Genomic DNA, 21,263 nt, shown 5'->3' with positions numbered 1-21,263 from the left:
ATGCAGCATGAAGAAGCCCATCCTAACGTTTGACAGACAAAAGCCGGGCGTTGCTACGAGCAATATGAAATCAAACTGACGACACACTGCGTTTCGCGCTGTCTCAAAAGTAATCTCGATAGACGCTGCTCCCTGCATAACGCTGAAACAGCTAAAGAGCGTTTCTGTTGAGAAGAAACAAGCTCGTTTCTTTCTACCATGATGTCACCATGACAAAATCTGTCTTTAAACACCTTGCTCAGTCTCTGACGAGACTGTCAAAAATTGCTTTCGCCGATTGTATTGCAAACCGGCGGAAGCGGGGTATTGGGAAAAGTTTTCAACTAGCAATAATCGCGCCTCGGCTAAACCTCACATGCTACGGTACTGCCACTGCGCAAAGCTGACAGTTGCCAGGCAACCGCAGGGATCCTATGGAAATCGTTATCAATCATCTCATGGCATGTCGTTGCTGTAACGCTTCATATTTGTCGTCTTCTTCTTATAGCTTGAGATTTTTGAAGAATTTCATGACAGACAAGGTCTCCATCGGGAACAAAGGGCATTGTGAGAAAACCGTTGCTTATTTTCAGCAGCAGAAATACAACCCTTTAAATACAAGATGACAGAACAATGACGAAGGGCATGCCGGGAGGAACTCATGCACTACAGAGGAAAGGGGGCGGGCACGTACAGTTCACATTCAAGCCACAAGTACTCTCCTCAGATGTTGCACAAACAAATCCTAACGTCCTGAAAGCATTGCAGCATGTTTGTGTCCCACTTTCCGTAGCTGCAATACGACTGACACGAACGGACAAACACAATCTGTGGCGTTTAGCGTGACATAGTCTTGCAGGCATCGTGCTGTCTCACTGCAATACTATACCGCTGGAGGAAACCGTCCATCTGGCCATGAAACTCATTTGAACGTCTAGCTACAATAACTAACAATATCATGATTTATTCACGATGTGTGGAATCAGCACGTCCCGGAGACAGCGTCCAATATCGTGAGCATGCTCTGGTGGTGTCCTGCAAGGATCCAGCAGGTGTGCGTTGGTGGTATAGTGGTGAGCATAGGTGCCTTCCAAGCAGTTGATTTGGGTTCAATTCCTAGCCAACTCAGTGGCGAATGTTTTCAAATGCTGTCATGAGCCTAGGAATGTGACTAGCAAAGCGAAGCCTTTTGAAAGAGGCTGCAAAACGGAATTTAGGGAGAAACTCACAGGGGAATCTGAGAGATGTCTGCATACACGCAGTCCGATATGGGTGCTGAAAGCTTGAGCAACTCTTAATGTCATGATGCCTTTCCCCGGAGTAAATCTGTTACATTGAAAGACTGCTTCTCGCAGGTTCAAAAAGGGCCCCCTGTTAATTGGAGAAATCAATGATTTTGAATGAATTCTGTATACGTTAAAAGAAGCTATACACACAGAAAACATGCAGGATATTTCCCAAGCCGAAACACAGTGCGTTTTTCCAAGCCATTTGACAAAGCCAGCCCACTGAAAACTGCAGCTGATCGTGTAAAGACGTTCAACTTTTAACTACTGCAAGCACAGGAAGCAGAATAAATTCCTCTTTTCAAACTGTCAAAGGTTTGCTTTGCGAACGCTGCAGGACATCGCACAATCTCTTTTGAACGGGGACAAATGATTTCTTATGGGGCGCAGTAAGTACAGACGTTTAAAAAGCTCCACTCGTGCCGACGATGCAGCATGAAAAAGCGCAATCTATCGTTTGACAGACCAAAGCCAGGCGCCGCTACGAGCAATATGAAATCAAACTGACAACACACGGCGTTTCGCGCTGTCTCAAAAGTGATCTCGACAGATGCTGTTCCCTGCATAATGCTGAAACAGCTAAAGAACGTTTCTGTTGAGAAGAAACAAGCTCGTTTCTTTCTACCATGATGTCACCATGACAAAATCTGTCTTTAAACACCTTGCTCAGTCTCTGACGAGACTGTCAAAAATTGCTTTCGCCGATTGTATTGCAAACCGGCGGAAGCGGGGTATTGGGAAAAGTTTTCAACTAGCAATAATCGCGCCTCGGCTAAACCTCACATGCTACGGTACTGCCGCTGTGCAAAGCTGCCGGTTTCCAGGCAACAGCGGGGATCCTATGGAAATCGTTATCAATCATCTCATGGCATGTCGTTGCTGTAACGCTTCATATTTGTCTTCTTCTTCTTATAGCTCGAGGTTTTGAAGAATTTCATGACAGACAAGGTCTCCGTCGGGAACAAAGGGCGTTGTGAGAAAACCGTTGCTTATTTTCAGCAGCAGAAATACAACCCTTTAAATACAAGATGACAGAACAATGACGAAGGGCATGCCGGGAGGAACTCATGCACTACAGAGGAAAGGGGGCGGCCACGTACAGTTCACATTCAAGCCACAAGTACTCTTCTCGGATGTTGCACAAACAAATCCTAACGTCCTGAAAGCATTGCAGCATGTTGGTGTCCCACTCCTCGTAGCTGCAGGACGACTGACACGAACGGACAAACACAATCTGTGGCGTTTAGCGTGACATAGTCTTGCAGGCATCGTGCTGTCTCACTGCAATACTATACCGCTGGAGGAAACAGTAGTAATAGTATAAAGCGACATTTTTTGTCAAACTTTTGACAGGTACCACGCACCCTTTTTCCAGCCAATGGGAGTCCGCTGTGGGTGGATGTCCCGCCCCCTTGCCAGCCAATGGCGTGTTGTTATGTGTGCATGTCACGCCCCCTAAGGAGCCAATGGTGTGTCGTTAAGGGTCGGAACTCCCGCCTTCCCCTCCCTGGCCGGTCGGTCCGGAGCCTCAGGGTCCAAAAGCCCCAAGGCGGCGCATCCCTCGCTTTAGGTGTGTGAAAGTGTGTATTGGTTTGGAAGGGGACCATGTCTGCAGCGGGGTTGAGTGCGCTCTATTATAACCCTAGGGAATCGGGTAGTTACGGCGGCGCGGGGAGTCTGGTGATGGCCGCGAGATCCCGGGGTGTGAGAGGCACCAGCCGCGGTCGGGTGGCCGGGGTGCTTATACGCTGCACAAGCCGTGTCTCAGAGGCATCAGGGTTGTAAGCAAACACACACACACTGACTGCGTAAAGTCTCACGGAAAGAACTCGCAGGACAAACACCATGTGAAATGTGAACCGCTTTATTTCAACAGTGGGTTTTCAAACACAGAAACAGCGCAGTACACTTTTTACACAAGTTACAGACTCCTGTTTGCAAGTATGTGAAATGTGAACCGCTTTATTTCAACAGTAGGTTTCAAACACAGAAACATCGCAGTACAAATGCGTTACCGGCTCCTGTTTGCATTCAACAATTAAATGTTGGTGCGGAAAATTAGTTCAGTACGCGTAACCACCACCCCAACATTGCTGAGAAACTTTGAGGCATCTGAAAAAGCATTCATAACCCCCTTCCGCTCCCCATGTCTAAAGCCATGCGAACCACACTGGGCGATCCGATCTAACAGAGCAAAAAAATTTGCCTGCGTAATCAGCGGGATGGTGTTACCACAGGTTCTGTGCAAAACACACTGTATTTTGGAATACACACTGTAGAACCCCCCAGGCTTCTGTTTCTGATCTGAAAACATCAGATCCGCAATAATTTCATTCAAGTTCTTGACATACACATCTATCTCTTTAACAAATTTAAGGACATTAGCATTCGACTCTTTGTTTTGCATATCAGGCTTTGTAGAGAGAAGTGTGTAAAGCACTCTTAGTAAGAATTCAGACGTATACATTCGAAATTCTTCATTCTTCGGACGATGGCACACCCGGGTCTGTAAAACAGAGTGAAAGCTGTATTCACATTTTACATAGATCTTTTTTTTTGCGTCTGTAAAAATAAGAATAGTGTTTCTTTTGCAACGCATCAAAAGTCACGGCTACTAATTTTTCATCCAGCTGTTCAAGTATGGTGTGTACATGCACGTATGGGGAGCGGTCGTCAATTATGTTTTTCAGCAACTGTTTTATGTCCCGCTCAGTGTCATTTGTAATGGTGTACAAACCCAGACACCTGGTGGTGTACAGAACAGCCGATAAAATTCGGGCTAAATTGAGAGACTTATAAATTTCTAAAGCGGCAACCGTCACATCTTCAAACCCATCTGTGTACCCGACAGACAGGTGTGTGACCCCGCTGACCGGGATGGTCAATCAAACAGGCCGGGCAGTCATCAACCAGAACCCCCTTTAAACAGTGTTTGAAGATGCAATAAACTACTGCTTTCACAATCTGGGCCATAACATCGGGCTCATTAGGGACATCGTTAGCTAAACCTGGTTGGGCATCAGCTTTATTAACATTTGGTCGAACACACAAGCATAGACACGAAACATTCAGTTGTGCTGGTAGTCTGAAGATTGACCCGTCGACTTCCTCTTTATTCTATTAAAGGAAAAAGAAAAGGAAGGCTTAACAAAATAGAAATGCTTTGTACCTAAAATATCGAGCATTTAACGCACTTTTGAGCTAAAGTTTTTCGTTAATATTTACCATTTGTAGCGAGGTATCATCGCTAACACCCGGCAGTTCTTCAATATCTGGTACCCCATATGAACTCACACGCCCGCCGCTGTCACCCCGTCACAGGGGTCGGGTTTTTGCTAAAAAGAAGACCAAGTATTAAAATGACATACACTAAGCGCCGATACAACAATTCCACGATCAGAAAAAATATTTTAGCCACCTACCTCTTCACTTTGTAGAGCAGCGGACCCCGGTGTTTCTCCACACAAAGAAGCCATCTTCGCAGCTCCCAACAACGGGTGGTGTCTGACAGCTCCAGGGGCGCGCTGCGAAAAGTATTCACTTATCAGTTTATAAGTTTTAAACTTTAAAAGTATTAACACACAACACAAACACAAATGATGTGTTTGCCCAGAAAAGAAATTTTAAACACGCGGGGTTGGTCTTAAAGTTTTTAAAATAATGTAATAAGACACAACTTATTTTTAATAACACATTCGCGACAGCTTTTTTTGAAAGTTTGAAATAAACTTCCACACACCACAAGCGTAAAAGTCTTTAAGGTATTAACAGGCAACAAATGATGGGGTGTTGTTCTTTATACTTTAACGGATTGATCTTAAAGTTTTAAAATCACGTATTAGAGATATTTTTGGTGGGGGGTCGGCGTCACGGTAGTTAAAGGCTCTGGAATGCAGAGTTGGGGTGGGGGGTTAAAATTGACCTCAGCGTGAAAGTTTATAAAATTTTTAAATTTTAAGCGGGTACAATTAACAGTGACAATAAACGGACGGATATAGGAGTTATAGTTTTTCATTTGTTTTAAATGCTGTTTTGTATATACATTTTATATTCATGTAAAGTTTTCTAATTTACAATCACCACATGTATTTCACGCAGAAATGTTCTTAACATCGCATCCCAAAAAAATAAAACCTCAAAACGTCAAGCTTGGTTTGTGAACACGTCGCTATAAAGAATAGATACATTTTCTTATAGCGTTACCGTTAATAAAAAACATTTTGCTTAATAATATTCTTAGTGGTCTGTTGGTGAATCAAACACAGACACCGAGGCACATTTTCACCACGTATTAACCGCTATGAAATTTAGACACTGTTGTATGTCTTAAAATAATATAGATTTTAACATTATAACGGTGTAAAACGTTTTCTAAAATGTTTCTTAAAATAATTTCTACAGACCAGTACGTGCACGCCCAATGATACCTAAGATTAATGGTTTTATGGGGGGGCCATGTGTGTTTCTTAGAAGAGAATGTTTATCGGTTTGGGGTATAAGTACCAGCGGTGTAACAGGCGAAGTTTTGGATGGATTCCAATTCTTACACTCTCGCGTTATCGACTAACTCGTCAGAATGGATCACACCGATCAATTACAACAGTCTGAAGATAGTCTATTTACAGACTTAACACTGTTCGATTTGATAGACGAAGACGAGGACTCTCGTATATCTGTTATGTATATCTGGCTTATTGTGAGAAAATTACAACGTCACGGTGCATGTCTCATGTTAGCTATAGTTGCAAAACGTTGTATAATATTTGTATACTAGGCAATATTGAATTATTATAATGGAATTACCAGGGAGTTGTTCCGTAATGTGTTCGTGACTGTGTGTATCCATTCATTTCCATTAGCCCCGAAAACAACAGCTCTAAAAAGACCAGTTACGGCACAACCCAACACTGGTGAGTAATTACGACAATGTTTTGAATAACGCTTTACGACCATGTGAGTCTTAAAGACACAGGGGTACTTTCTCCACACCAATACACGTATGTGTCTATTCCACAGACGCGGGCGAAGGGACAAGTCGCTACACGTTTAAAAAACTTTGTTTCGGTTTACAATACCACCGCAAAACCTTGTGGAGACACATGCAGATGTTCACGTTATACTAGAGGGTGCGGAGCATATTATCAGATCGCCTGGGAGAAGAGGTCGGTATTATATAAAACATTCTTTTAGCATGCCCATTTAAACGTGTCTATAATAAAAATTCCCACCGTTTTTCTATTTTTTGGTAATTTGCGGTGTTGAGTTCTTTCACTAATGGTATTTTCCCTCTCCGTGCAGAACCCGAACCTTCAAAAAATAAACTGCGATGCCGCGCTAACACGTTAACGGGGTCAACGAGCTCAAAACATCTCAAATCAACAACCAAAGGTTAATATAATTTAAGCATGGTCAAGATGTGTTATGATCCACTTACGGCAACCGTTACTTCTTTTGTTAGAATGTTAATTCGTTGAAAGATCCTAGTTCGCGTAGTTTTTTGTTTGGGGGTGTTAAAAAGCCTTATTTTAAAACTGCTTAGCCTTTAAAGTGCCATGGGTCTATATGCCGTTAACCATGCCGCTTGACCCAGTAGCGCCACCACAGTCTTAAAGGAAACCGGTGTAACAACATGTCTGGGTAACTTGTTCCATTCACCCGCAGCCCTTTGTGTAAGGATGCGCCACATGTGTGGCGTTTTTATCATAGTTATCGTAGTTTTCTGAATTTGACCGTTTAGAACGCATTGATTGTTGTGTTGAAAAGTCTTTTATTTTTATCACAGTGTAGTTTTCTGATTTTGAGATATGGAGCATTGGCGTGGTATTAAAAAGTCTTTTATTTATTCACTCAGCAGCTGTATCGACGAGCGGCGAAACAAATGTGGCGGAAACGTCGGACCCTAAGGTGGTGACCGCATCGAAGGCGGCTGTTAATACTCTGCCCAAAACCAAACGTGTCAAGCCTTTGGAGCGAAATAATAATGCAATTAGAGACTTGGTGTTTGGTGATGTGCGAGATTCAGTGCGGTATATTACACAGTTAGTATCAACGGTGGGCACTAATGAGGTGGATAAAAAGCGTGATTTAGAGAATCTAAGAGCCGCTTTAGCACGTGTACATTCCGTGTTTCCAAAGCCGATCCAGGTTTACGCTGCTAGCCTCTTAGACGTATTTTCTAAAGAGGATGCCACTCTAAACTCTGGATTTCATTACCTGATAATGCTATTTCATGGTTCATTGGCGAAGACCCATAGGGATAAATGGCTAAACATGCGGTCTAAAAAGTGTTTAAAAGACCGACCGCTTGCCAACATCAAGCGTTTGTACATTAATAAAAGAATTAAACTGTCAAAAGCATGTTTGTTGCATCGCAAAAGATTCAGAGAGAGGCATCAGATTTCCTAAGGGCCGCCAGAACCACGCAATGAGAATGCAGTGGTAGAAAATAACTTAATGCCCGGGGGTGCTGTAGCAGAACAGGATGTCGGTAACTTTGAAAACCGAGAACCGGTTGTGCTGAACGATCTGAATCAGGTTGGTGGCGGTGCAGGGGCGAAAAGAGACCCCTTAGTTTTCCTGGAGCGTATACGTAGTTATAACAGGTCTTATAATAATTTTAGAGCAACAGAGCACCATGAAGAATTTCGTTTTGTTAATCTTGACAGAATAGCCTCGTATGTACAGGCTATAGACGCTGTGCATGGTGCAGTCCAGAGAATATTGGATGAACTTTCTCCAAACATCGGGGCGAATGATTTTGTACAGCTGCGTTTGACTGCGGGTGGTTTTAACAAACCTTTGTTCTCACGCAGGAGACACCCCGGAGAATTAAATGCTGCCGATTTTTTAAGCCACATCTCAGACCTCTTAAAGAGCCACACAGAAGTTCTCACTGATGACAGCCTCCGATTAGTGGTGACGATAGTTAGGAATATGCAGGGGGGTGCCCGCCGAAGATTTAAATCTGTTCTGTACAGCCGGGTACTTGCTCGGAAAAAAGCGCACCTTATCGACTTACATTACACGGGGGGTAATCTGTGTTTCGCCAGGAGTGTGTACGGTTTGTTGAATGAAGGTTGTACCGATGGGGAAATGTTACAGGGCGCTAAACGAATGCACAAAGAGTTGGGTTTTCCAGAGAATCGGAAAATTAGTTTGTCATACATTACCGCTTTTGAAAAACATTTAAAGGTGGTCATTAAAATTTTGTACCACGACCAGGGTGATTGGAAATATTTTACAACGGGGCCCACACCACCAAATTCTAAAATACTTTTTGTTCTACTGCATGAAGAGCATTTTTACGGGGTTTTAAATATTAAAGCTTTTGTGGGGGCGGCGTATTTTTGCACTAACTGCCATGCGGCGTATAGCCACAAGAACGCACACGCCTGTGTTAAAGCTTGTAAAACCTGTTTAGATCCCCAGTGTTGCGAAACTGATGCAGAAATTCAGAATTGCCCGGCCTGTAAGGTCTTTTGTCGTAGCTCTCAGTGTTTGGCGAGACACTTTCAGAATGCGGCGACGGGTGTTGGTAAGTGTGAGCGCAGGGTCTTTTGTGAGAAATGTGGGGTTTATAACCTCGCAAGTCACAAATGTAAAGAGAAACTGTGCTCGCGTTGTAACAACGTGATCGACACCCCTGACTTTCAAACAAGTACATTTTTTTCGACTTTGAATGCATGCAAGAAACGGGGACACACATACCAAATTACGTCCACGCCCTTCATATTGACAATAAACGAAGCTGTGAATTCTATGGTGAAACTTGTCTAAAGGATTTTGTGTGTAAATTTATCGATAGACGTTTCAAAAACAATACGTTCATATCGCACAATGGCAAGGGATATGACAATTACCTAGTAATCAGACAGTTGTTAGATGAAAAGATGGACGTTGAACTAATTAATCAGGGTGGTAAGATAATGTGTATGACCGTAAAAGCTCTGAACATCAGATTTATTGATTCTCTAAGCTTTCTACCTATGAAATTAAGCAAACTGCCGGCAGCCATGGGGTTCCCCGGGGGTAAGGGTCATTTTCCACACTTGATGATCACTTCCGAAAACCAAAATTATGTTGGCCCGATGCCGCCGCCAGAACGTTACGGTGTTAACTACATGCTGCCGAGCGAGAAAGCAGAGTTTTTGGTTTGGTATGAAGATTGCAAGGGAAGTGTCTTTAACTTACAGAGAGAGTTGAAACGCTACTACAAGTTGGATGTGGCAATTCTAAGAGAAGGCTGTGTCAGGTATTGGGACAAGGTCATGAATATGACCAGACAGACACGCGTGACTGAGTCAGGGGCCTGCGTTGTGTGCATCGACCCCTTTCAGTTTGTGACCATCGCTAGTATCTGCATGGCCATGTTCAGACTTATGTTCTTACAGGAAGAGACGATAGCGTTGCTACCCCATGACAATTACCACCGCCAGCAAAAATGATTTTCTACACCCAGCATTCAGTGGCTTATGTACATCGTACACACAGAGCCCGTTAAAATCCAACATGCGTTAACCACGGCCAGTGAGTTCAAGGTTGGACCATATTTTCTGGATGGTTATGCTGTAATTGACGGAGTACAGACAGCCTTTGAGTTCAACGGTTGCTTTTTTCACGGTTGTAGCGTTTGTTATTGTGAAAACGATTTTAATCCGCTGACAAACACTACTTTTGGTTGGTTGTACAGAAAGACGATGGTGAAAATTAATTTTCTCAAAATGAGAGGTTTTAACGTGCGTGTTTTGTGGGAGCACGAGTTCAGAGACATGCTTGTTGAAAATGGAGACTTGGGTAAATTTCTAACACCTGCTCAGTTACCAGAGCCTCTGCAACTGCGCGATTCGCTTTTTGGGGGGAGAACAAATGCTATTTGTTTGCATTACACAGCGCAGCCCGGTGAAAAAATTCATTACTATGATTTCACCAGTCTGTATCCGTTTGTGAACAAAAATAAAAAATACCCACTGGGGCACCCCCGAATAATATATAACAACTTTGGAGATTTAAAACAATATTTCGGTTTAGCGAAGGTGAAAGTTTACCCACCCAGACGTTTGTACTTTCCAGTTCTTCCAACCAGAATTGACAAAAAACAGTTTTTCACACTGTGTCGTACGTGTGCTGAAACAAAACAGACCACTCCCTGAGAGCACAGTGATGAAGATCGCACCTTGAGTGGTGTCTGGTGCACCCCTGAATTACAGATGGCCTTAGATCTGGGGTATAGAGTGTGTAAAATTTACGAAATTTGGCATTTCGAAAAGGCCTCACATGATCTTTTTTCCGATTACATCAAACTGCATCTGAAAGGGAAACAGGAAGCTTCGGGGTTTCCAGAGTGGTGTACAGATGTCACGAAACAACAAAGATATATCAGCAAATATTATGAAAAAGAGGGTGTCCGGCTGGACCCCGGCAACATTAAAAGGAATCCAGCCAAAAGACAGCTTTGAAAACTTGCCTCGAACCGTTTGTGGGGCAAGTATGGGCAAAGAGACAATTTACCACAGACCACCATCGTGAGAAACCCCGATGAATTGTTCAGGTACTTATTTACGCCATATCATGAGGTGTCAGCCTGCGAGTTTATCAATGAAAACACAGCCTGTGTTACGTGGAAACACACTGAACACCACTATACAGGCCATTCAAACACTAACATTTTCATCGCTAGCTTTACAACCGCCTATGCCCACTTGGAGTTATACAACCTGCTAAATGCTTTGCAAGGCCGCTGTCTGTACCACGACACAGATTCCGTTATCTTTGTGAGCCGGGAGGGTGAGTGGAATCCGGGGCTGGGTGACTATTTGGGTGAGCTGACCAGTGAAATCGATGCTGGACAACACATCACCGAGTTTGTGTCAACAGGACCCAAGTCGTACGGGTACAAGCTGTCTGGCGGGAAAGCCTGTTTAAAGGTGAAAGGCATTACGCTCAATGTGAACAATTGTGAAAAAGTTAACTTTGAGAGTCTGGACTTGGTTTTTGACTATGGCGTCAACCCTTATGCAGAGTGCCGGGAATTTAAACACATTTCTATTCAACAGCCGATGATCGTGCGTGTTAAAAAGGATTGGCGCATTGAGACCCAGAAAACCCAGAAGGTGGTGTACGACAAGCAGGTGCTGCAAGAAAATTTGACACTGTTGCCCTACGGATATTAACACGATGGATGTCAGGTTAAAACACCCTTTTTCATGCATTTTGTCCGGACCCTCGAATTGCGGTAAAAGTTATTTGATAAAACAACTCTTGGAGAATGGTGATACCGTTATGACTCGTAAACCCGAAAACATAGTCTGGTGTTACAGCTGCTGGCAACCTCTATACGCTGAGTTGCTTGTGAAATTTCCATACATTCAATTTATAGAAGGACTACCGACGTTGTTTTCCGACCACCAGCTACTGCTGCCGGGTAGAGTAAATTTGATTATAGTTGATGATTTGATGGAGTCTGCGTGTGAAAATAATGAGATAGAAAAAGCTTTTACCAAATACGTACACCACCAAAACCTCAGCATCATGTATATCGTCCAAAATGTGTTTTGTCAAGGCCGGAAAAGTAGAACCATAGCGTTAAATACAAAGTACATGGTGCTGTTTAAAAACCCTAGAGATAAACTACAGATTACAACCCTGTCCCGGCAGATGTACCCTGGTAAAGCCAAATTTTTTTTGGAAGCGTTCGATGACGCTACTAAAAAACCTTTCAGTTACTGGTTGGTGGATTTAAATGCTGACACCCCAGATGACTATCGCTTGCGAACAGGTCTTTTCCCCCCAGATGTACCCACGGCTTATGTTTTTAAATAATCTAAAAGTCGGTGATCTCGCAACCACAGACTCAGTCGAAAAAACACGTTCGGGGCGTCATCATGTCTTCACGCGTTCGGAGAAACCTGACTCTCTTACATTTTCTGGTAAAAGCCGCACCCAATCAAATGATCTTGTACAGGCCATAGCTGAAATCGCCTTGAATACCTTGAAAGGGAACATACCGTTATCTGCTAAGCAGTTTGGGACCCTGAAGAGAAAGCGTAAGCTTATAAAGACTTTGAGTCGAAAGGGTCTTTCTCTTAAAAGAAAGAGACTCTTGGTGAACCAGTCCGGCGGTTTTATCTGGACCCTATTGAGTATTGCAGTACAATTGATTACGGGGCTTCTACAACGTCAATAATGGAGCACGCTGAAAAAATGTACCTGGTACCTCAGAAACAGCTCGATCGACTCCGAGAGCAGTCTGGGCTCGAAAGCGATGTGAGAAAAATAACAACCTGCCGGTTGGATGATGAAATGAGAGACATTCTTCAGAACTCACATCTGGCCGAATATGAAAAAGTGAAATTGTACAGTCAGGTGTTACAATGGTATTTGACATTAGTACGCCAGGAGACTTCCGAAAAGGGGACTTTAACTGTTGTACTACCGGAAAATGCACCCGCCGAGCTATCACGCACGTTAGCACAACCGCCGTCATCGAGCGACGCTGACTTTGGGTATATTTTGGACAGCGTGTCTCAGCGGTTCCGGAGAAATGCAGAGATATTGTTGAAGACCATGGTCCGCAATGAACCATTAATAGCCTGGAATGAAAAAGGGAAATTTGTGTACAAGGGGGCACCTGTTGAGGGCTCTCACATGATTGATCTTGTCAGGGCTCTCACACAGCAGCAACCAGTTGCGGTCGGTAAGAAGCCAAAAGGTTGGGATGTGTTCATGGAGGCTATGGCAGAAATCAACGTGCCGGGCACCCTGCTAGCCAACGCTGGTAACCGAGAGCTACTTGAAAAGCTCAAGGCTACCCCGCTGGGGTGTGCAGCGTCGGTCAAAACTTTAAAACAACCGGTAGAGTTGTCGACAGTCGACCCGGTCTCTAAGATAACCGCTGAAAGGAGACAATCATTAATACCTCGACCCACATGGTTGTCTTTGTAACATTTTTTCTCTGGGTATGTGTGTTTGTGATAAATGACTTGAAATGTATATTAAAAAGCGTGAGCAATATAGTTAAAAATGTTTGTAATAAAATGGCTTGGATGTAACATGTATTAAAAAAAGCTTGAGTGCTATAACCGCGAATGTATAATAAAAATATTGTATTGATTTTAATTCATGTTTTGTGTTCTTTTTTAAATAATAACCACACAGACAATGAAATGGTTCGATTTCATTTTTATTTTAGACGGTCGATTAACATTTATGACATGTTTTAAATTGTCGTAAACACCCGCATAATTGAACATTCGTATTTTCAAATGGCTTAAAAGGGTACAGGGGTCTCCTTCTCACACGGCGTCTGTTTTTCAGAAACATTTCCACCATGCGGTCATTCTGGATTGCATTCGTAGAATAAAGTTCTAAAATGTTTCTAAAAGATAAGCCTTTACATCTATGGTATAGAAAAAAGACGCAATGTAGACCGCAGGTCACCGCAAAAGAATCTTGCAATTGTCTGTTGTTGTAAAATATGGAATTAGCATTTCTGTTTAAGAAATCAATAATGTTCTTGGGAAAGAAAAAAGGCTTCGGGTGAAAATCCGTAGGAGTCGAAAATTCTGCTCCCCCGTCATCGGGTAAGTAAATAGCAAGCCAGTGTTCACCGGGGCGGTCGTGTGGGTGAGTATTAACTATTAAACTCAGAGGGCGCCGCGCCAGTCTCTCGCGCGGTAGGGCATCACTGGGGAACACGCCTAGAAAACTGTCTCAGGTGTAGTGGTCTCGGGTTAGAATGTCTTCCAGCTGTTTGGTGTTCATCTTTATGTGCAGGTTGTGTGGCCTCCCGTGCTTTTTAGCTGAAGTCGTAAATGACTTGACGTCTCATATCAAGCTCTATCACGTTGTCGAACAGTGCATACACAACCATGTTAACTGTAGTGGGTAGCGGTTGCGTGAAGCGTATTTCAGCTCTCAGATTACCTGTTTTGATAAGTGAATAATGACCTGTGCACTGGTCGTCGGGGCTGAGATTGAAAGCGAACAATGTGTAACCGTGCGCGTACTCCTCGCGGTCCACCAGAAGTGGTTTGTCTTTCAGACGCTTCCCGGATGTTTCCACCAGATTAAAATATTCACGGACGCAATGTCTGGAAGTCTGGTTGAAGCGGTTTAGTGGGGATTTGTTCACCATCAGCGTAGAGAGCCAGAAAGTTAACGTTGTAGTGTTTAAAATTGAAGGGGTTTTGTGTAAAACTGCCGCTGAATGCCGCGTTGTCCACAAACCCCAAAATTACCACTTTGGGTAACTGCCCGAGAAAGAGGTTTTCTTGGTCACACACACAGCTCCCTACAGGCAGACTGAAGACTTTCATCTGCACGCGGTCTATGGGATATTTAGCGTTGGCCGTCAGGAGTGCTTCGGTGTGTCCCAGTCTGACCCCGGGTGACACTCTGACTCTTTTCACAAACAAAGATACAGAGAGTATGCTCAGTTTGTGTTCTCCGACATTGTTCATTAAGCAGGAAGCATCTCTGTTTTATTTTCAGGTCTACGCCATTCAGTAGTAGTTTGTCCTGAAAAAACAGGTCTGCGTGAATGTGACCCAGGAGCTCCAGTTTTCGGCTTTGCGTCGTGTATGATGCTCTTTTTCGGAACCCCTGATTGGGGCCGTCCAAAATTGTGGACTCGTGTTGCCCGGCTGTGTCTTTGTAAAAGAGCCCTGTTGAATACTGCGTCTTCAGCGTCTCTTCACTGTAGTTCAGGACAGACTCTATAAAGGCTCTGTAAGGATAGCAGTTGTTGCTGTGGCTGATCAATCGGTCTCCTACGGTGATGTCAACCTGGCTGAAGATGGCAGCGATGGGGTAATTCACCAGACTCACACAGGCTGCCGCATCAATGTCCCGACCGTCTGCTTCCGTTATTTTACAGGTCAAATAGAGCAGCGTGTTGTTTAAATCTAAATAATCTTCTCCGTTGCCTGCGACATAGAACTCCAGAGGTGCGTTTTCCGTTAGGGCCGTGAGGGGTGGAACTATATAAAATGTAATGTAAAAGCTTTTCTCGATGCTTGTTTGGGTAGGAGCTAATTGAAATATGTCCAGCTCTGACTTGGCGCATTCTGCAGACCCGTGTGAACAAAAGCCATATTTAAAATATGTCTCGTTTCGTATCTCGTTGATTGCGGTGTGTCACGCCCTTCTTGGTCGACTTGAAGCTTTTATGAGTTGACTGTCTGCGCTTAGCCGTTCTTTTATCAGGTTTCGGAGGCCCCCGACGGTGAGATGATGACGTCTGTCTTTTTCTCTTGACACCCCTGCGGATGTATGCTAGACCCGAACCTTCCTGCTGATGTGCAGCCACCTTAGACATGACCGTGCTTGTAACATTGCTGACCATGTTTTTGGCGATGTTTTTAGCCGCCGATGCCACGTGCGGCTTAGCTATTTCAAACCCTCGTTTCAGAAAAGGCACGGCTTTTCTAAATAGCGCTCTGAAAATACCCCCGATACCCGCGCCGTACTGAACCAGTAGCCCTGAAAATCCTGGTAATCCATAACCAGCCTGTTGTTTGTAGTAGTGCGTATACAAAGAAGGATCCCCGTAGCTCTTGATGACCGTCATCCTTTTAGATGTTTGTCGCTTTCACAGGTCTGAAATGCAGCTTGACAATGACCTTTCCAAATGCAAATGACATGTGCTCGTTTTGATCCGTCTTTATTTCAATAGTGATGTTGTGAAAATGATCGATGCTCACCGGCACGTAATTGGGTTTGTTGTACAATACTGTGACGAATTCACCATCCACACCTCTGAAGGGCACACAACGCAAAAGCGGTGCGTAGACGTCGCCTATTAACTGGTGTTCTATGATATCGGTGTATATATACATGGTGTTAAATCCGCCAGTCATATTGACGGGGTGCGGTGATTTTACACTTCCGACACCCAATTTGAAACCCAACATCCTCTCCAGGCGGTTATGCACCTGTATAACAAACCGTTTATCACTAACAATCCTTACCGACCGGCTAATGGGGTTGTATTTAAGACTTACGGCCGTTAACTTGGATTTTTCCACAGCCCGTTTCATTTCATGCAAGAGCTGCTCGATGTTGCTGTAGTACCCTCTCGGTAAGGTACATGTCCATATAGTTTTGAGCTCATCGCTGACGAACAGAAAAACTTCATCTTCATCAAAAGTGTTTAGTGTATGCGAATAGTGCAGCTCGACCAGGCCCACTTCCCAGCTCCCGTCCAGGTCAATCGCCTTTGCCAGATGCTCTGTGAAGTACGCTTTGGTGTTCTTTGGAAACATCTTTGAGGATGAATTACTGGCCAGCGTCACATAGAAACCATTGGGGTTCATTTTTCACCACCTCTATATGTCTCGGACCTCGGAAGCCTTTACCCAACCTTTGAATTTATCGCTCCAGCCGCGCCATTTTACCAAAAGCTGTTTGTTTTTGCCACGACCCCTGGCTGCTAAAATCTTTTGGATGCAGTAGACGTTCTCAACAGCGGGGTTTATCCTCTGTAGCTCTTCTGCATAGAAGGAGCCCTTAATGTCTTCGCCTGCGTAGTCCTGCAGTTTGTAATAGGGTCTCAGAGCCGAGGTCTGCTCTTTGACAATGAAAATTTCATCAGTGAAGGTCTGTTCATATCCCTTCTCAAACACTCCCTTTATTTTGGACACCCACACGCGATCACCCACATTAAATGAAAACTTTGACGTGGTGTTCGTCATAGACCGTTCTCCACACCTCAAGGGAGTTGTCGGACATAACAGAAGCCAGGGTTCGTTTAATAGTCGTGTGGTAACTATAGTTATAAGCGTAAATAAGATCTGATAGGACGTCGACATATCGTTTTTGTGTGTCAGGTACCTCCACATTTTTGTTTTAATAGTTCTGTTAAACCTCTCGACCACGCTAGCCATCATGAATCATGATCCAGAATCATGCTGGAGCGTAGGAGGGGTCCACTCTTCCGGAGTGGGAATCCTCCTCGGAAACACAGAGATGGCGCTGGTTTCCTCCTTCTCGGTGGTGCAGGGCCGGATCCTGGTTGCAAACATCGACTGGAGGGGGCAGAAGTTGAGAGCGATTAACGTCTATGCTCCGACGGAACCCTCTATCCGGAAGGAAGTGTTTGCTGACCTGGCCAGCTGCTGCACCACCAACAGACAGGTGGTGCTCGGCGGGGACTTCAACGTCGACCGGGAGAAGGGGAGCGACGCTAGCTCGGCAGAGCTGGAGTCGCTACTCAAGCAGTTCTCCCTGGTAGACGGCTTCAGACGGTGCCGCCCTAACGACGCCGGAACGACTTGGAAAAACTCCCGGGGAGTGTGCAGCCGCCTGGACTACATCTTCCTGCACACGACCTGCTCCCTGGAGTCGGCGACGGTGTCCCCGGCGTGGTATTCCAACCACGAGCGCTTGACGGTGGTGGCTAACACCAGCCTGCCGGCATTCGGTCGTAGGTACTGGAAGCTGAACCGGGAGATACTGGAGGAAGACGACTTCAGGGCACTGTTCCGGAAAGACTACGCGAGCTGGGTCGATCTGAGGGACGGCTACAGCTCCGTGGTGGAATGGTGGGAGTCGGTGACGGACAGGACACGAACCCTGGCGCAGACGTACTGCAGACGGAAGGCGGCCAGGGAGAGGAAGGAAGCTGCACGACTCCAGAGACAACTCGAGGAGGAGTACAGCTCGGCTAACGGGGGAGGAGCCTTCAATTCAGCCCGGGCATGGGACCTGAAGGAGAGGCTCCGCAAACTGCACACCGAGAAAGCCAAGGCTTTCCTGGTCAAGGCACAAAGGGAGAATTATGAAAATAATGAAACCTGTTCCTCCTATTTCTTCAACCAGGTCCGAGGAGCCCAGAAAAAGAGGGTGATCCACAGCCTGAGACGGGGAGATGGAGAGGAAGTGCTGGATGAGAGCGACAAAGTAGAAGCGGCCACCACTTTCTACAAGGAGCTCTTTTCAGAAAAGCAGACGGAGGTGGAGGCAGGCGATGCTTTTCTTGAGGGGCTGAAGGCACGAGTACCAGAGGAGGTGAGGGAGGACTTGGAGGGTCCGATCACGGCCGAGGAGCTGAAGGCGGCGCTCTTGCCCATGGAGAATGGCAAGGTGCCGGGGCCGGACGGACTCCCCAAGGAATTCTACACCTGCTTCTGGGACACCCTGGCGGCAGATCTGGTGGAAGTGGTGCAGGAGATCTTCCGCCGGGGGAAACTCGGAGACACCATGAGGGAGGGCGTCATCTCCCTGCTCTTCAAGGGAGGAGATGCCGCCGACCTCAAAAACTGGAGGCCGATCACGATGCTCTGCGTGGACGTAAAGATCCTGTCCAAGCTCCTGACCGGCAGACTGAGAACCGCCCTCCCCCACATCATCCACAGCGACCAGACGTGCGGGGTGGAGGGGCGATCCGTCAGCTGGAACCTCCAGCTGACCAGAGACGCCATCGCCTGGGCCGAGGACCGGAACGTGCCCATGATGGTGGTCAGCCTGGACCAGGAGAAAGCCTTCGACAGAGTGAACCACAGCTATCTGTTTAGGGTGCTGGAACTCTTCGGTTTCGGAGAGAGTTTCAGCCGCTGGATTCAGATTCTGTACTCTGACGTGGGCAGCAGAGTGAACGTGAACGGAAACCTGGGGGATTTCATTCCCCAGGAATCCAGAGTATGACAGGGCTGCCCCCTTTCACCCCTTCTCTATGTTCTCTTCACAGAGCCCTTAGCAGAGGCGGTGAGACGGGACCCTGTCATCGACGGCCTGGAGATACCGGGAGGCGCGGGGGAAACCCTGAAGATCTCCCAGTACGCCGACGACACGACGCTGTTCCTGAGGTCGGACAGGGGGTTGAGGAGGGCCCTGCAGGTCATGGAGCAATACTCCAGAGCCTCGGGGTCGAAGCTCAACCGCCGAAAGAGCAAACTGAAGTTCATCGGGCCCTGGAAGCACAGGACGACGGCGCCGGAGCGTCTCGAGCTCTGCACGGAGCCCCTCAGAATACTGGGGGTTTCCTTCCAGAGCCAGGACAACGAGACAAACAACTGGACCGAGAGGATCGCCAGGGTGAACGCGAAGCTGGGTCTGTGGAAAACGCGGTCTCTGTCCTACACAGGGAAAGCGATGGTGTTGAAAGCAGACGTCCTGCCGGCTTTGGTTTACCTGGCGGTGGTGTACCCGCTGCCGGCCAGACTCAGACGAGCGCTGCAAGGGATGATCTTCGGCTTCGTCTGGGGCGGCAAGTACGAGTACATCACGAGAAACCGGATGTGTCAACCGGTCGAGGAAGGGGGTCGAGATGTCCCACATTTCCCCCTGAAACTCGACTGCATCTTTTTCTGCAACCTCTGTCGGGCGCTGCGGGAGCCCATCGGCCACAACTACCAGTACTTTGTCAGGCTGTGGCTCTCTGTCCCGATGAGGCACTTGGTCCAGTGGTCAAACACTTGGCCCAAGGCAGAGAGGCGACCGAAGTTCTACACCCACGCTGTCAAGTGGAGCAGGAGGTACGAGGCCACGAGACAGCCAGAGCTCTGCACCAACCACAGAGCTCTGTACAAAGAGGTGAGGGGGCATCTGGTCGCCGACGAAAGGCTGCAAGTTCCCAGACAAGTCTGGGAAAGGACGCAGCCTAAAGAACTGGACAATCAACTGAAGGACCTCAACTGGATGGCCGTACACAAGAGACTGGCCACCAGAGAGGTCCTCTACAGACACTCGCTCACCAGGAACCCGCATTGCCCCCGGGACACGTGTTTCATCGAGGAGACTCAGGAGCACGTGTTCTGGAGCTGCCCCTTCGCCAAGGCGGTGTGGGGCAGAATGGACAACACCATGCAACTCCTGGAGACGGGTGCGGTGCTCAGTTACCAGTACATTCTGCTGGGGCTGGCACCTACCGGATTCGACAAGGGGACGCAGTTCCTGATGTGGCTGCTGCTGTCCCTCACAAAGAAAGGCCTGTGGGACACGAGGAACAATCTCATCCGGCACAACATCGAGTGGGGAGCGAGGGAGCTGGAGGAGAGGATCCTGGCGGACCTCAGGAGGAGGATGAAGCGCGACGTTGCCAAATGGGGTTTCCCCACGGCAAAGGAGCGCTGGAAAGGACTATGGACCCTGTACAGGGATTAATAGTTAACAGCAAGTGGCAGGGTTTGGAGGGACTCTCATAATAGCGCAAATCCGCCCACCCTTGCAACGATTGATAATGGACAATCACCGCCGTTCTGCCGTTGTTTTTACTACATGGAGTGTTAATGTGTGAGATGTTTACATTTGAGATGTTTTTTTTTCTGATTAAAGTATATTTTATAAGAAAAAAAAAATACCGCTGGAGGAAACAGTCCATCTGGCCATGAAACTCATTTGAACGTCTAGCTACAGTAACTAACAATATCATGATTTATTCACAATGTGTGGAATCAGCACGTCCCGGAGACAGCGTCCGATATCGTGAGCATGCTCTGGTGGTGTCCTGCAGGGCTCTAGCGGGCGTTCGTTGGTGGTATAGTGGTGAGCAGAGCTGCCTTCCAAGCAGTTGACCCGGGTTCGATTCCCGGCCAACGCAGTGGCGAATGTTTTTAAATGCTGTCATGAGCCTAGGAATGTGACTAGCAAAGCCTTTTGAAAGAGGCTGCAAAACAGAATTGGGGGAGAATCTTACAGGGGATTCTGAGCGTTGTCTGCATACACGCAGTCCGATACGGGTGCTGAAAGCTTGAGCAACTCTGAATGTCATGCTGCCTTTCCCCGGAGTAAATCTGTTACATTGAAAGACTGCTTCTCTCAGGTTCAAAAAGGGCCCCCTGTTAATTGGAGAAATCAATGATTTCGCATGAATTCTATATGCGTTAAAAGACAGCTATACACACAGAAAAAATGCAGGATGTTTCCCGAGCCGAAACACAGTGCGTTTTTCCAAGCCATTTGACAAAGCCCGCCCACTGAAAACTTCAGCAGATCGTGTAAAGACATTGAACTTTGTACAGTGGTGTGAAAAAGTGTTTGCCCCCTTCCTGATTTCTTATTTTT

The 21,263-nt window shown here is 46.2% G+C and overlaps 1 long non-coding RNA gene and 3 other non-coding genes across 4 annotated transcripts; 1 reads left to right on the top strand and 3 right to left on the bottom strand.

Annotated features, from left to right (window-relative positions):
- Window positions 1–242: 242 nt before the first annotated feature.
- LOC148810635 (U4 spliceosomal RNA) lies at window positions 243–384 on the bottom strand. The gene has a single exon (XR_016086734.1). It is a non-coding gene; the product is annotated as a U4 spliceosomal RNA (small nuclear RNA).
- A 1,551-nt stretch (window positions 385–1,935) lies between these two features.
- Window positions 1,936–2,077, bottom strand: LOC148810634 (U4 spliceosomal RNA). The gene has a single exon (XR_016086744.1). It is a non-coding gene; the product is annotated as a U4 spliceosomal RNA (small nuclear RNA).
- A 1,036-nt stretch (window positions 2,078–3,113) lies between these two features.
- On the bottom strand, window positions 3,114–6,211 carry LOC148810633 (uncharacterized). The gene is made up of 4 exons (XR_016086614.1): window positions 6,069–6,211; window positions 4,688–4,789; window positions 4,491–4,600; window positions 3,114–4,382 (listed from the first exon to the last, which is right to left on the bottom strand). It is a non-coding gene; the product is annotated as an uncharacterized LOC148810633 (long non-coding RNA).
- A 14,512-nt stretch (window positions 6,212–20,723) lies between these two features.
- Window positions 20,724–20,799, top strand: trnag-ucc (transfer RNA glycine (anticodon UCC)). Its single transcript has one exon. It is a non-coding gene; the product is annotated as a tRNA-Gly (tRNA).
- The last annotated feature ends 464 nt before the right edge of the window (window positions 20,800–21,263 follow it).

This window comes from Atractosteus spatula (genome assembly GCF_055471065.1).
Source record: "Atractosteus spatula isolate fAtrSpa1 chromosome 26 unlocalized genomic scaffold, fAtrSpa1.hap1 SUPER_26_unloc_1, whole genome shotgun sequence".
NCBI classification, from domain to species: domain Eukaryota; kingdom Metazoa; phylum Chordata; class Actinopteri; order Semionotiformes; family Lepisosteidae; genus Atractosteus; species Atractosteus spatula.
The sequence above is the reverse complement of the archived record's forward strand: the minus strand, read 5'-3'. Positions and strand labels throughout refer to the sequence as shown.